This window comes from Tachypleus tridentatus, chromosome 1 (assembly GCF_004210375.1).
Source record: "Tachypleus tridentatus isolate NWPU-2018 chromosome 1, ASM421037v1, whole genome shotgun sequence".
Taxonomy (NCBI): Eukaryota; Metazoa; Arthropoda; class Merostomata; order Xiphosura; family Limulidae; genus Tachypleus; species Tachypleus tridentatus.
The window spans coordinates 91,724,320-91,739,706 of NC_134825.1; the positions used below are offsets into that span (position 1 = coordinate 91,724,320).

At 31.3% G+C, this 15,387-nt stretch overlaps 1 pseudogene across 1 annotated transcript in view; it reads left to right on the forward strand.

Annotated features, from left to right (window-relative positions):
- The window catches only part of LOC143232705 (uncharacterized), a 169,294-nt pseudogene extending 156,072 nt beyond the window's left edge, over nt 1-13,222 (forward strand). Inside the window, exons 11-21 of the transcript XR_013017679.1 lie at nt 1,132-2,230; nt 2,867-3,047; nt 3,676-3,926; nt 4,741-5,052; nt 5,919-6,049; nt 6,388-6,576; nt 8,037-8,174; nt 8,545-8,708; nt 9,129-9,254; nt 9,742-9,921; nt 10,513-13,222. The product of XR_013017679.1 is annotated as an uncharacterized LOC143232705 (transcript). The remainder of the gene's footprint in view (nt 1-1,131; nt 2,231-2,866; nt 3,048-3,675; nt 3,927-4,740; nt 5,053-5,918; nt 6,050-6,387; nt 6,577-8,036; nt 8,175-8,544; nt 8,709-9,128; nt 9,255-9,741; nt 9,922-10,512) is intronic.
- Nucleotides 13,223-15,387: the final 2,165 nt, after the last annotated feature.

Sequence of the window (15,387 nt, forward strand, 5' to 3'; positions counted from 1 at the left end):
ATGTTCGCAGATTGCAAATAATTTGATGCGTGTGAATTTTTAGCCCTGGCACAGAGGCTCGTAGAATGGCTCTAATCGTGCCTAAACGAATTTCAATTTGAAGGTAGACTGGCAGCGATCCTGATGATTAATAAAATTGAATCGGGTATATGCGTACCCCATGCTTGGTATTGCTGGCGCACAAAACTATAGCTATTAAAAAGGAAAATAAAAGTATTATAGATCAATTACACTATTTATGCCTAAAATAATTTCAAGTATCGTGGCTATTTAGGATTCCCTCTTGTTACAATATACAAAAACAACATTGAGTTAGTTTAAAAGAGTTGGTAAAATGTTTTCTATTTTTGTAATTAATTTAAAATATATTTGTAAATTATTAAATGATATTTCTTGAAAAGATATGTTGGTCTGGCATGGCCAAGCGCGTAAGGCATGCGACTCGTCATCTAAGGATCGCGGGTTCGCATCCGCGTCGCGCCAAACATGCTCGCCCTTTCAGCCGTGGGGGCGTTATAATGTGACGGTCAATCCCACTATTCGTTGGTAAAAGAGTAGCCTAAGAGTTGGCGGTGGGTGGTGATGACTAGCTCCCTTCCCTCTAGTCTTACACTGCTAAATTAGGGACGGCTAGCACAGATAGCCCTTGAGTCGCTTTGTGCGAAATTCCGAAAAGAAACAAACAAAAGATATGTTTAGCTTGCTTATATATATTTATAGAACGTGTGTTAGGCCCGACACAGCCAGGTGATTAAGGCACTTGACTCGTAATCCGAGAGTCGTAGGTTCGAATCCCCATCACGCCAAACATGCTCGCTCTTTCAGCCGTGGGGGCGGTATAACGTGACGGTCAATCCCACTATTTGTTGGTAAAAGAGTAGCCCAAGAGTTGGCAGTAGGTGGTGGTGACTAGCTGCCTTCCCTCCAGTCTTACACTGCAAAATTAGCGACGGCTAGCGCAGATAGCCCTCGTATAGCTTTGTGCGAAATTCAAAACAAACCAGAACGTGTGTTAGTGCAATTGATTAATCGTGAAATAATAATAATTTATGTATGGTATTTCTGTAAGTAAATCTCTTTCACCTCAAAAGTCACTTTTCACACTTTTAGTATAAATGTTACTATTTTTAGATTCAACCTCTTGAGGAAAGTGATGAAGAGCAGTGTGCACTTAGTGAAAACTGGCAATTTCAGTTAATTAATCGAAGGTGGTCTCGAATTCCCTCACCTGTGGAAGATAGCATTAGTGTTAATAAACACCTGCACATCCCAGAAGATTATTACCCTGACAACCAGTTTACAAGTAGTCATGATAATGTGTTTGTGGATAACCAGAGTTGTTCTGACAGTACAAGAGGATCATTTTCTGCAAACTGTGAAGAAAACATGATTCATAATCATTTACCTGTTCAAATAGATGAAGACCATTCTACTTCTGGGTCAAGAGAATCAACTAGTTGTGGTTCAGAGAAATCATCAGATCTTTCTGAAAATGATAAAGAAAATATTTACTGTAATGGAAGTGAAAGGTTTAAAGACAGTGCAAAAGCCATACTAAGGAAGACTGAAAATCGTAAAGTGAAGCATAAAAAGATGAGTTGGAAAACAATAGTTGATGGGGGACAACATGTCTCCATGGGACTAGCTAGTGATTCACTACCAGGTAGTAAAGGAGAGAAGAGCTCGGATAGCAGTTTGGCTTCTTCTCCACAGACGTCTTGCCATAAAATTTCACAAGAGATTTCATCTGATTTCAGTTCTCTTAAAGATGAAGAATCTGATGGAAGTCAACAGAGCACACCTCAATTACAACAAAAAACAAAGTGGCACACTGCTCACATGACCGACTTGAATGCTTTTAATGATTCTGAGTCTTCAACACCAAACTTAAGTCATCACTTGAAAGATGCAAACAGTAATATTGCAGAAAATGATGAAAAAGAAGAGCTAAGTGGGCCAGGCAGTAAAGTTAAACATGTATTTCTTGATAAAGATTTAAGTGGAACAAAAGAGAATGAGTATTGCAGGTATAAAAATAAAAAAGTCAACAAAAGTTACCCTGACAATAACTCTTCAAATAAACCTGTAAAGAAAGTGTCCACAGTCATCTCTAAAAAACGAATTGAAGAAGGAGACAGACAAGTCAACAGTACACCAAATCCAATAATTGTTCTTAGCCAGACTTCCTCAATTGAACAGACAACTAATAGGCTAAATAAATTATTCACAGGTATTGTATTTTATGATTGGTTTAGTAAATTTTATATATATTTATAGATCTAGAATATGTTTCAAAGATCTCAAGTTCTGTCTGAAATAGGAAAAAAAATCATAAATATATTCCCCTGAAACTTCACTTCTCAAAATATATTATAAAATATTTTACTTGAACAATTATTGTAAGAAGTTTGTAATATAATTGAATCAAAATATAAATAAAGAGTAATATAAATTATAAATGGTTAATGTGAAACTGAACTCGTTTCCTTGTTTGAGGGGCAGATACTGTACCAATGGAAGCTATAAACTCCAAACTTCAATGTGTTAATATCTGAGTGGCACAGATTTTTTTAATTTGTTTGGAGCTCAAAAACAGATTTGCTTCCTAACAAAAAAAAACAGAAGAAACTTGCACGATTCCATTTTTTTTAATTTTCAAAGCGAAAAAATGTTTTTAGCAGGATTTATTCACTTAATGTTTTCTTAATTCAATCAACAAAATAATATTTAAGCTATTTAACTGACATTTTTTTTCCATTTGTTGGCTTGTGATATTTTATCCAAATGAGTTTGTTGACTAGTAAATATTAAATGCAAAATTCTTTACAAATACTTTGTTAGTAATGGAAATTGCTGATTTTTTCAGTTCCATTTCTAACCCAAACAAATGATGATCAAACACCCCCAGAATCCAATAGTGTGTTCTATACTTCCCTTACTCCTGACAACTTTGAAATTGAGGTAAACAGTTCAAAAGATGAAACTGAAAAATCAACGAGGGAAAGACAAGATTCTGGAGTTGGTTCTTCTCTCACTAGAAGCTCTTTGTATGTTCATTAAGTTTACACATTAAAAATAAAATAGTTTTAATGAAGATTTAAGATCTGATATTTTTATAAAAATTGTTTCTATATAAGCTAGAAAAAAATCTATGGTTATTATTTTTGGAAAGATTCCTTTATTAAATTATTTAATGATTATTTTTACCAGGCAAAATGATCATGTGTATTATTGCTTTTTCTTTGATGCCTTTTATAATTTATTTTGGTTTGGAAATTATTAAGCATTGTTTGCTCTAGTAATTAAATTGCCACTTTTATTAGAATGTCATTTTAGAAGTGTAAATTAACTGACCCAAAAAGTTTGAAATGTTCCTGATTTTAGTTGATTTAACTTGTGTGGAATTGTTAATTTTTTCTTAAGTTATCTGTATAACATGTTAATTTCACTTAGAGTCTTCTTTAAAATGTGGATTTAATCTATAGATTTCCATACTTTTTTCTGTTAAATGATGTTAAAGTTATTAAAAACAGTCTTTATAACACACAAAACATGTTTTTAGTAAGTATATTTATTACATGTTAATTTGTTTTCTTACTTAATGATTTAGTATATGGTTGTAATAATTGTGTGTGGTAATTTGATTTTATTCTTACATTTGTTTTTGCACAAAAGGAGTTCAGCAACACAAATTAGGTGGCATTGGTTTCCATCTATTCGACGCCAAAGCTCAGTTAATATTCGAACAGTAACATCACATGGTCTTCATATTAGCAGTCTATCAGCTTCACAATTAATGAAGCTGAGGAAGCTAGCACTTCTTAAGTTAACATCTCTTATGGAAAAGCACAATCCAACAAGCCGAAGTGGCTGGAACTGGGGTGTTCCAAAATTCATTCGTAAAATACGAACCCCAGATTATAAAGGTACACTTAGCAATACTGAGTGCATAAGTGTATTTTACATTTATTGAAATTAAAATGGAATTAAATTAGAACAATTCCAGCTTGTAAGACTTGAATTACTATAAAGTATTTAACAAAGATGATCTAATACATGAAACTGCCAGGAGAAAATTTTATTTCTTGTGATAGTAATTATCTTGAATTATACACAATTAATTATATTAAAAGATACTTTTTAACTTTAGAAAAATGGCATGGAAAATTTACTTGTCATTGATTAACATTTGGTTTTCAATCACAGTATGTCAAGCTTATTAAGTAAGAAAACTTAAAAAAGAAACATTGAAATTTTTGCTGAGGATATCTTGATAGTATTAGTTTTGTTTTAATGCATTATTTGTTGAAAGAATAACTGAAACACTATGGGGTTTTGAATCTGTTTCACTTCACATATAGTGACCTAAACTATGACATTTGTTTGCATAATCTCATTTTAATATCACCTCTGATGAAAAATAAATGTTTAACAGACACACTGTTGAGGATATTAGGACATTATATCTGTTGGTTTTTATAAAGGTTTTCCGATAATGAAAACTTGGCATTATTCCTTTGTGAAAAAATTAAAAATAAAATGAGTAAAAATTAATAATGTTTCACATATTATGGAGCATACTATAAAGCAATTTTCAATATAGGATAAATATGTTAAAAATTTAGTATTAAAGAACCATGATTTGATTTATTAATTCTGTATTTAATGTAAAAAAATACAATTTCCTCAGCTCAGTTTTTAAATAACTACATATCAATGGTTTTGTTTCTTGTTTTACAGACAAGGTTGTGTTTGGTGTACCATTACTTCTGATTCTTCAGAGGACAGGACAGCCTCTTCCTCCTTCTATTGAGGTGGCTATTCGCTACCTTAGGAAGACAGCTTTAAATGCAGTTGGCCTCTTTCGAAAGTCAGGAGTACGATCTCGCATACAAAAGTTGAAAAACTTGAATGATTCCAATCCAGCAACCTTAAGTTATGAAAATCAGCAAGCCTATGATATTGCAGATATGCTGAAACAATATTTTAGAGAACTACCAGATGCTTTATTAACCAACAAATTATCTGAAACATTTATCAGTATCTTCCAATGTTAGTAGCTAGTACTTATTAATTATTCTAAAAGTAAAAGAGACTGCTTGATCTAAAAATGTTTTTGTATAAAAATAAATATCTACATGATGAACAAATTAGTATTTGACATTCATTAGTCTTAATATGAATGAGGAAGCAGAAGTTACTTTTTAGACATTTCTAGGATGTATTGGTATTTCTTAGCCTTTTAAAGATATAATAAAACTAAAGCAAAATATAAACAATTAGAAATATTTAATTTCCTTGAATTACATATCAGTTAGTTTATGATATATTTTAAGACATTAAGAACGTTGAAAATGCATTGCATTATCTTATAATAAGTGATGTTGAGAAAACCCACTTGTAGAGAAAAATATATGTGTAAAAGGAGTGAACCTGACAATGACCGAAGAAGATTGAAACGTTGTTCACTCCTCTACGTAAAATATTTTCTCAACTCAAACGAGCCATTTTTACATATATATATTTATCTCATAATGAGTTGTGCTCACATCAAAATTAGTCATAAAAAGAGAAAACCATATTGTATCTAGTAATGTGAGCTTACTGAAAAGGTGTGGATTAAGTTTTGATAAATATTCTTTTATTTAAGTTTAATATATAAAGGTGCATTATATTACTGAATGTACCATATTTTTGAGATATGTTTCTTTTTTTCATTGTCTTAGAAATCTTGCTATTCAATGTGAAATTATAGAACGCATGTAAAGAGATTTCTTTTGTACAGTGTTTATTAAAATAGATACCAAGAGATTTAATTTCTTTTGTACAGTGTTTATTAAAATAGACACCAAGAGATTTAATTTCTTTTATATGTTTTCATTTGTACTCACTGCTACAGATAAGTGTTTTCTTTACAGATATACCGGTGGAAAATCGGAAAGAAGCAATTCAAGCTGCTATTCTTTTGATGCCTGATGAAAATCGTGAGGTTTTGCAGTCATTGCTTGCTTTCCTCCAAGAAATTTGTCAGTGTTCTGATGAAAACCAGGTAAGATTATGTTTAACCATTAAATCTTTATATGATTTGAAGTTTCACCTTAAGTGAAATATGACGGCTATTTGCATTAGCTGTCTGTAACTTTGAACTGACACATTAGTGAAGAGGCAGCCAGTCAATAACACCCACCACTAAGCTATGCCAAGCACTTGTTATTAAATTGAAAGTATTATAAATAGACTAATATTTGTAACCTATAGTTTAATTTAGAAAATATTGACGTCTGTTTATAGTTCAGTGTGGTTGATAATGTAAACACAATTTTTTAATAAATCTCGTTTTACATGAGTAATCATTATATTTATCCCATGTGCCATATGAACCTACAGATGACAGCCACAAACCTTTCTGTGTGCTTTGCACCATCACTGTTTCAACAAACAATTCCAAGAAGTGCTAGTGCCAGTCCAAGGCGAAGAAAAGTTGTTGGAGTTCCAGACCAAAAGGAGCTCAATGAGAATCGTGCTGCCCATGAATGCTTAACATACATGATTAACAACTATAGGCAACTGTTTTCGGTAGGACAAAATTGAATTTTAAAATTTCCATAGTATAAAATAAGCTTTATCTAATTTTGTTGCTGACGTGCAGTGATATCATGCTATATTTAAATATTAATGAAGGCAAATACATAGCATACAGTCTATAATTATCATTTTAATTTAATCTTAACAGATTCCCCAGGAAAAAGATGTGCTCACTAATTTCCAGGAAGTTCAACTATATCAAAAGGAACCTCTTAATGAAACTATCAAAATAATTAAATTCAAATACATACGAGGGCTGTTAAAAAATACGCGGACTGACGTTATGAAACAAAATGTACTTTATTTAGAAGTTATAGGTCTGGGACCCCTTCAAAGTACTCTCCTCCCCAATGCACACACTTATCCCAACAGTGTTTCCACTTGTTGAAACAGTCCTGGTACGCTTCTTTTGTAATGTCCTCCAGCTCCTTCGTCGCATTTGCCTTAATCTCTGGAATCGTCTCAAATCTTCTTCCTTTCAAGGGTCTTTTGAGTTTGGGGAACAAGAAAAAATCGCAAGGAGCAAGGTCAGGTGAGTAGGGGGGTGGGGAAGAACAGTGATCGAGTGTTTGGCCAAAAACTCACGAGTTCTGAGGGCTGAATTTCGCAGCAACGCGATGCATCTTCAATTTTTCGGTCAAAATCTCGTAACAAGATCCAACTGATATCTCACACTCTTCAGCAAGCTCCCTGACAGTCAGACGTCGATTTGCCCGCACCAGGGTGTTGATTTTGTCGACGTGTGGGTCGTCAGTTGACGTGGAAGGACGTCCAGGACGCTCATCATCTTCAATGGACTGTCGACCATCCTTAAAACGTTCATGTTACTTGAAACATGCCGTACGCTTCATAGCAACATCACCGTAAATCGTGTTAAGCATAGCAAAAGTTTTAGTCGCAGATTTTCCAAGTTTAACACAATTTCACAACAAGTCGTTGCTCCTTCAGGTCATTCATTCTGAAATCCGCCAAACGAAAAAATCGCACTTCACTTAAAACCGCGTAGCTAATACACAAATGAAGATATCTGCAATCGGGAAATGGCGTCGTAATCAGCTGTTCTGTGCCAACCTAGCGACACCAAGCGGATTCCCCTGGAACCAAATGGAGCCGCGCAATTCAAACAGTCCGCGTATTTTTTGAACGGACCTCGTACTCTCTCTCTCTCTCTCTCTCTTTTTAATATCACTACTGGATAAGTTTTGGTAAATTTCACTACCTCATAGTCAGAACGTTCAGTCTTAAGAAAGGTCAGTAATAGCAAAGAATTAAATACTTGTGCCTTAAAAAAATAACATTCTTAAATTTTTGTTGCACAAACTCAAATAATTCAAGTAACTGACTGTTACATGTTTTGGAGACTCATGATCCATATAACATATATAATATCTTTAATATTAAAGTTTTGGATAATTGAGTATTTTTGTTTTATGCTTATTATGGATTTATAGGTGAAAGAGGAAAACCTTAGACTAGCCAATGCTGAACAATTGGAACCTCCAACATTTGAAGAACTTGGAAGCCTGACAAATCAAAGAAATTATAGCTGGAAAACATATGTTGAAATATACCTTCAGGGATTACACAAGGTAAATTACCAACATTAAGACATCAAACTCCACTTTTGATATTTAGGATTATTTACAACAAATAGATTAATTACTTAGTTTTCCTTTGAATTATATAGGAACCATTAAAAATTAATGGAAATGACAAGAATATAATATTCACCTTAATTTTAAGAAGTCACATTTATTTCCTGATTCAACATTTACATCAGTCCTTTTAAAACTAATTGTATTAATCTTAATTATTTGGATTTTAGAGCACATTGTTGTTTTGTTTAAACATTTGCAATGTTTTATCTGTTTCATAATTACAAAAAGAGTAAAGGGAAGCATTTATTGTTTTTGCAGATATTGGTGTATGTTAAAACTTTTCTTCAAATTTGTTTCATAGGAAGCACGTGACAAATTCAAAAGTTGGTTAGTGGTTCCTCATGATGATTGTGTAGAAGTATCATATAAAAAAATAGATGATGGACATCCATTGAGGCTATGGAAGGTGTCTGTAGAAATTGAAGCTCCTCCACTAGAAGTGTTGAATAGGATACTGAGAGAGAGGTATTAATATTTAAGCAAATGCCTTAAAGATTTGTTCAATTTAATTGCATACTGAGCATGTTATCTGTTAAAAAAAACTTAATAGATTTTTGTAAATGTTGAATTTTTTTTGTCTTTTGGTTGATATACTTTTCTTTTTAATTAAAATGGGTAAAAAAAGTTGTTTTTACGTGTGAATTGTTAAACCTGAAATCATGAAAGATGCTTTTTAAGTGTTTAATTTTTGAACCTTTGTTGATTCATGCAAAATTAAATACTACTGACAAAGTGTTGATACAAACATTGAAAGTGAATGATTTCAGCATATTTTTTTCGTTTTTTGTAAAAAAGTTACAAATTGTTTTATCTCAGGCAAATTATGATCTAAATTATAAATTAATATTAATCAACGTACATTATACTTGTATTTTCATATTGCAGGAATGTATGGGATGAATCTATAGTTAAATGGAGAGTTGTGTGTAAGTTAGATAACCAATGTGAAGTTTTCCACCATGTCTGTAACTCTGTTGGTCCACATCCAGCTCGTGATTATTGCGTTCTTAGGTGAGTTTGACAATTTTTCACATTTATGAGGATTTTTTGCTTCCAGAGACTTGTTAGAATTAAAAAATATAGACTTCTCAAATAAGACCCTCAATATTTAAGTTTTCAAGAACTAGGTGTTCTGGTAATCTGTTACTCTTTCAAGAATGATATTAAACTTATGTCATAAATGTTCAATGAGAGTACTTTTAACAGAAATTATGTTGTATTCAAAATGGAAAATGTCTTTTCAAGTATTAATGTTGTAGCTGTACTTACAACTGTAAGTTCTCCATGTACATATTTTGTTCTAATTACCAGTGTAGTTCTTAACACAAAGTTTTGATTGTTTATTTTCTCATGTGTACGAGATATACAAAGTTAATTACTGCTATTTTACAGATAATCTAAGCAACACTTAATCCCCTCATTTTTCACAGAATGAATTTAATTGATGCACCACAATATTCAGAAAAATAACTTTTAATTATGCTTTTGTTGTTGTTAGATCCTGGAGAACTGACTCACCCAAAGGTTCTTGTATGCTCTTTGAAACATCCATAGATCATCCAGATGCACCTCCATTACCAGGCAGTGTACGAGGGGTTGTTCTTGTTTCACATTTTTTAGTTGAACCATGTGGTGCAGGCAAGTCTCGCTTGACTCATATCAATCGAGTGGATACTCGGTAAGTGATTAAAACATTGAAAACGTTGAGAATGCTTTCCTAGCATTTGAATTTTGAAACCACATAACTTCTAATCAGAAGATCTGGGTAATAGATTTTGTACTAAGTATGCGCCATTAGCAATTATTGTTCATGTACAAACATGACTGTTTTTTAAGTTCAGACATTGATGAGTTTGCTGAAATTTCATAAATCATTTTGCAATATTTATTTCATGGAAACTTTGTGCTTAGAATAATTTTTAAAGTATTAATGAAAGTAAGTTATCATTTCAATTACATCTGTCTTTAATGTGATTTCAAAGTTTTCTGTGTAACCTTAGGTATTTTCAGATTTTTAACATTTTGTAAACTTTATAAAATCTGTAAGATTATAACTTGAAAAGATAGATACTGTTATATGAGTAGAATACATAAAACAAATTATTCATTGAAATGGGAATGAAAATAATCTAATAAATCAAACAAATAGAAGTTGTTTCCTAAATTAAAAATTTTAATTCTGTTTTTTATACATGATTAAATGCAGTTATGTTTTTCACTTTAACACGATTTAAGGTGAATATCTGATATATCACTTTTCTTTTATCAGAGGAAGGTCACCAGACTGGTACAACAAGGCCTTTGGTCATATTTGTGCGCTTCAACTCATTTGTCTTCGAGATTCTTTCAAACATGGAACGGAGGGTCCAGAGACGAAAGTTTGATTCAATAAGTGTGATTCACTTATTTACTCCATTCCAAGATTAATAACATTTTTTTTAAAAGACGGGTTTAATTAAGAAAGTCATCCATCATATGTATAGTCTCGAACTAGTCATGGTCTTTCAATTTTATTGTCAAAAAACAATGTACAACAGCTGTTTGTATAGATATCTTCACTTTTGTACATGGAACTTTTCAATAATGTAGAACTTCCTTGCTATAAGATTTGATTTCAAATTTGGGTGAACTTTTGTGATATATATTTTACATCATCTGAAACCAAAACAAACTGATGGGGCCTGTCATATATAAGTTCTATCTGTACAGTTATGTTTTGTACATAAAATGAATAATCCACCATAATAGGTAGGGTTTCTGTAAATTGGTGAACACAGCTGTGAAAAAGCTTCATTTTTGCCTTTTTTAATTGACAATGCCTTGTATAGCTGCTTACACTCTTTTCAAAATGTCTTCTAGTTATGTAACATTCATTTTTATTTGATTGACAATCTAATAGAAAAATCTATTATTCTTACTATACAGACAATTTTATCTTAAGATCTGTTAAGCACCCCATTTTATTTGTTTATGAACATAATAGGAAATTAATACACAAAACTGGTGCTAGATTTAGTGGATAAAAAATAATGTAATGTTGATGTTATACATACATATAATATACATACTGAACTCTGCACTTGCTGAAGTCATTTTGTCAGTGTAATTATCACACTTGTGTTATTCACCAATTCACACATGATTTGTAACTAACAACTTTTTCAATATGCATAAATATCTTTTAAAAATTATAGCTTCATTCTTACCAACGTTTGATGTGTACATGTCATTATATAATATTTTTTCATTCTAGGTATATTATCTGTTTGATAATGTTAATGCAAATGCCACTTGCATTACTTACCCTTCTCTAACCAAATTATGTTCATCTGAAAAAGAAATAATTACAAAAATACTTAGGGATATTAAAATATTATAAATTCGTCTTTCATGATAAACATCCAAAACAAAGCTTTCATTTGATTATTTGTCATAGAGAAATTATTACAAATAATGCCCACTAGAGGTTGTTTTTCTAATTCAATATTTTGATTAAATTTAACTGCTAGTTTACTTTTGAAATGTATATTTTGTAATGCTTGTATTTTTATTTACACACTTCTTTGATAATGTGAGATGAAAATTCCAAGTAGTTAAATTACAGTTGATTAATTTCTGTTATCCTATAAAATTTATCGCTAAGAAAGTAACAGTTTATTTTAATTACGTTTTTACAATATTAAATTATATTAAAATTAATCTTAATCCAGACATAACAAATTAAGGTCCAATTCAAGTTAAAAGATATATTTTTTGAGCAAAAAGATATTATGTTGTAATATAAGTGACCACTGAGAAAGTTCTTTATTATAGACATATTTCTGTATGTGTGTAAAATATTTATTACACAGTTTCAATGTGTAATATATCTGTGGGATACACAGCTCAAATGAAACACTACTTTTTTAGAAATGCTTAAAATGTAGTTTGTTTTTTTTTTGTTTCTGCACTTAACCTAAACATTTCTAGATGTTAGTCACACTGAAGAGTTATGTAATAGAACATGTGCCATAATATTCACATTTAAATTATAATACTAAAATTAATTTAGCAGGACCAATGAATCAGATGTTGACTAAGAACGTAATTTTCATTTGTAAAATTTACATACACACTGTTTTAATGGACTATGCACAGCTGTTAATAGTGTAATTATTTTTATATACTATATATATCCAACCAGTTATTTCTATAAAGCACATAAAATATTAACCTAGGCCTAATTCAGCAGGGTTCTTTTATTCTTATGAAGATATGACTTATTTTTAACATTGTATATATGTTTGTCCAAATAGAAATGATGTTAGTTACATAATTATCACAACATATGGATCCTCTGAGCAGAATTTATCTTCAGTTAGGTTGAACAAGCAGTACCTGAGTTCTTAACTTGAAGTTTGGACTCCAAGTAAATGTTAAACTTTTTGTATGGATTATTACTGTAGGGTGAGAAGGTAATTCATTGTGTATGGGACTTGAATATAATGAAAACAATGTTAATGTTATGAAGTACATTTAGTTGGAAATATAGAGCTTTGTAGAAAAAAAAAAAAACTACCCTCAAACGAATTGAGACAAATAAGCACAAAACTTTGTAACAGAAAGAGTTTGAGGAAATGTATATAGGTTTGCTAAATAAATTTGAGTTCCTTGGCTACATAAATACTTTTTAAGTGTGTCTGTAAAACACTCACAGTTATTGACCTATCAAATAATTAGAAAGGGTAATTTATACTATATATTTTGTAATGTGAAATAGTCTGGTAAGAGTTAAAACTATACACATTTTGCATTATAACAATTTGTTTTACATTAATTATTTGGCCTGAAAAATCTATTCTTGTTGCTCTTTACTCTTATCATTACTGTACTATTGTTCACGTCAATTATAAGACAAATTTATTGTGTTATTATTGTGTTTTTGAAACCCATTGTGTACAGATGTAACCATCACATGCCTACTTAGAATAAACTTTGTTATTTAACATTTCTTTTGTATATACATTAATTTCAGAAGCTAATTCCTAACTGAGTATTAATGAGGGATTGTTAAAAATGGCATTTTTTGGGATTTACTGTTCATTTAGAAGCATTCCAACTACATTACTTATAGCTATTATTTTGGCATAACTCTTGAAGATACACTTTTAGAATTTAATCTTGAAAGTCAATAAAACCCAATTGCTAATACATTAAAAAACATATGTCAATGGGTATGCAAATGTTGTTTCCTTTATTATGCTTCTCAGTTTGCTATAATGTGGTTAACAAATACTTCAACGTAAGATGTGTTAATATACATTCACAATATACAATTAATAGTTATAAAACAGATTTATGAGCAAGAACTTCTTCAGACAATTAGTAACTAATCTATTATCTTTAAAAAATGACTGAGCCCAATTATTAGATGCAGTACTTTAATTTTAACACTTGAAAAACTAAAATACTAAAGTTCTTGTGTCATAACATTTCCAACGGTGCAAAACTAGCTAGCAATATGAAAGTTTACATCACTTCCCAAACATCCTTGCTCTTTCAGCTCTCCCCAGAACTTTTATGCGATAGTTAATCCCATTATCCACTGATAAAGTATTCCAAGGGTTGGACATGGATGGTGTTCACTAACTACCATTTCTCTAACTGTTTTGGAAAAAGAATGCAAGAAACAAACAACAATCATGATATTTAATTATTGGACTTGAATAATATAGTATCATCCATAACAGCTAAAAATTTACTAAACCAGAAGGTTTGGTGATCTCTATAGCACATTGCAGTCAGTCTAAAAGATACGTTTAAAGGCATAGATGCTATGTGGTTTAAAAGAGGCACAGTGGTGGGTGCATATCTTATGTGTACCAGAGTGGCAAAGACAGTTTTGTGGGTTAAGCTGTTATGACAACAGAAGAAGATAGTTTTTTCAGTAATTGATTAGTGAAGAATAGAGAAGATTAATGAACAAGCTGTGAACTTGTTTCTGCATATTACTGTTCATAATAATGAAAACATAAAGTTTACTTTACCAGTGTTTCCTCAGGCCAAGCACCCACGATTTTGCAGAACCTAATTTTTGAAGTCATGCTGAATAATATGTTTATTGGCTAACATTTTACCAAAATCTTATTGGACAAAAAGCAGCCTTTGTGAAAACTGGATCTATGGCTGGCCACAAAACACATATCAACATTCAGTGAGTAAGTGTTCATATGTTGTTTTGGTAAAGCAATGTTAATACAGGAAAAGAAGAAAATGGCTTGTAAGTGCAAAATGGAAATGACATTTGTAAGAAATCTGATGATACAAAATTATTCTCATCTATCAATGATGCACAATAAGCTCTGCCACAGAAATGCAATCAGAGAAAAATTATACTAGCACTGCTGTGTTGGTCAATGACATTCAAGGAATTGAAAGAAACTGAAAATTGGAGAACATTTGAAACAGATAGATGGAACTTTTGTCATTGATTCAGGATTTCAGCTAGAACCTACAGTAGAATCTGTCCAGCATTAGTGTAAGTGAGCTACAGTGAAAGAGATAGAGTAACATTGATCAAGGTGATGAGAATTATTCCCCTGATGCCTAGGTCAAGGCCTTCATATCTACTCTGAAAACAAATAAGAAGGGAAACAAATGAGGTTCTAGCTCATTCCAGAATGAGGTCTGCCATACAGCCCAAATACTGGGTGCCTTGGCCCATGGAAGCACTGTTAAAAAATCAAAATAAGAAAATTGAATTTATGTTGATCAATGGTAGAGAGTGAAATACTCTCTACTGAAATTTATTATAAACTTTTACATACATATGGGTATTTAAATTCTAAACTAGCATCACTCTTAAGTGCAAGAATCAGCAGAATTAAGCATGTTACCCATTAGTAAAGCAAGTTTATTTTCTAGTGAAAAATGTTATAAATGAACCTTATTTACACATATGAGAAAAGGGGTCAAAGTAAATAAACCACAACCTTTCGTATGGCATTATGTATTATTAAATATTAAAATTATCAACCACTCATTTTACTTTATATTGCTTATCTGGTGACAGCTTGTGGTAGAATAAATATATAGTGATAGTGAAAAAACTATAGATATGCATTTCAGAGATTCTATAAATTATGCAAGTACAATGAGAAAACTG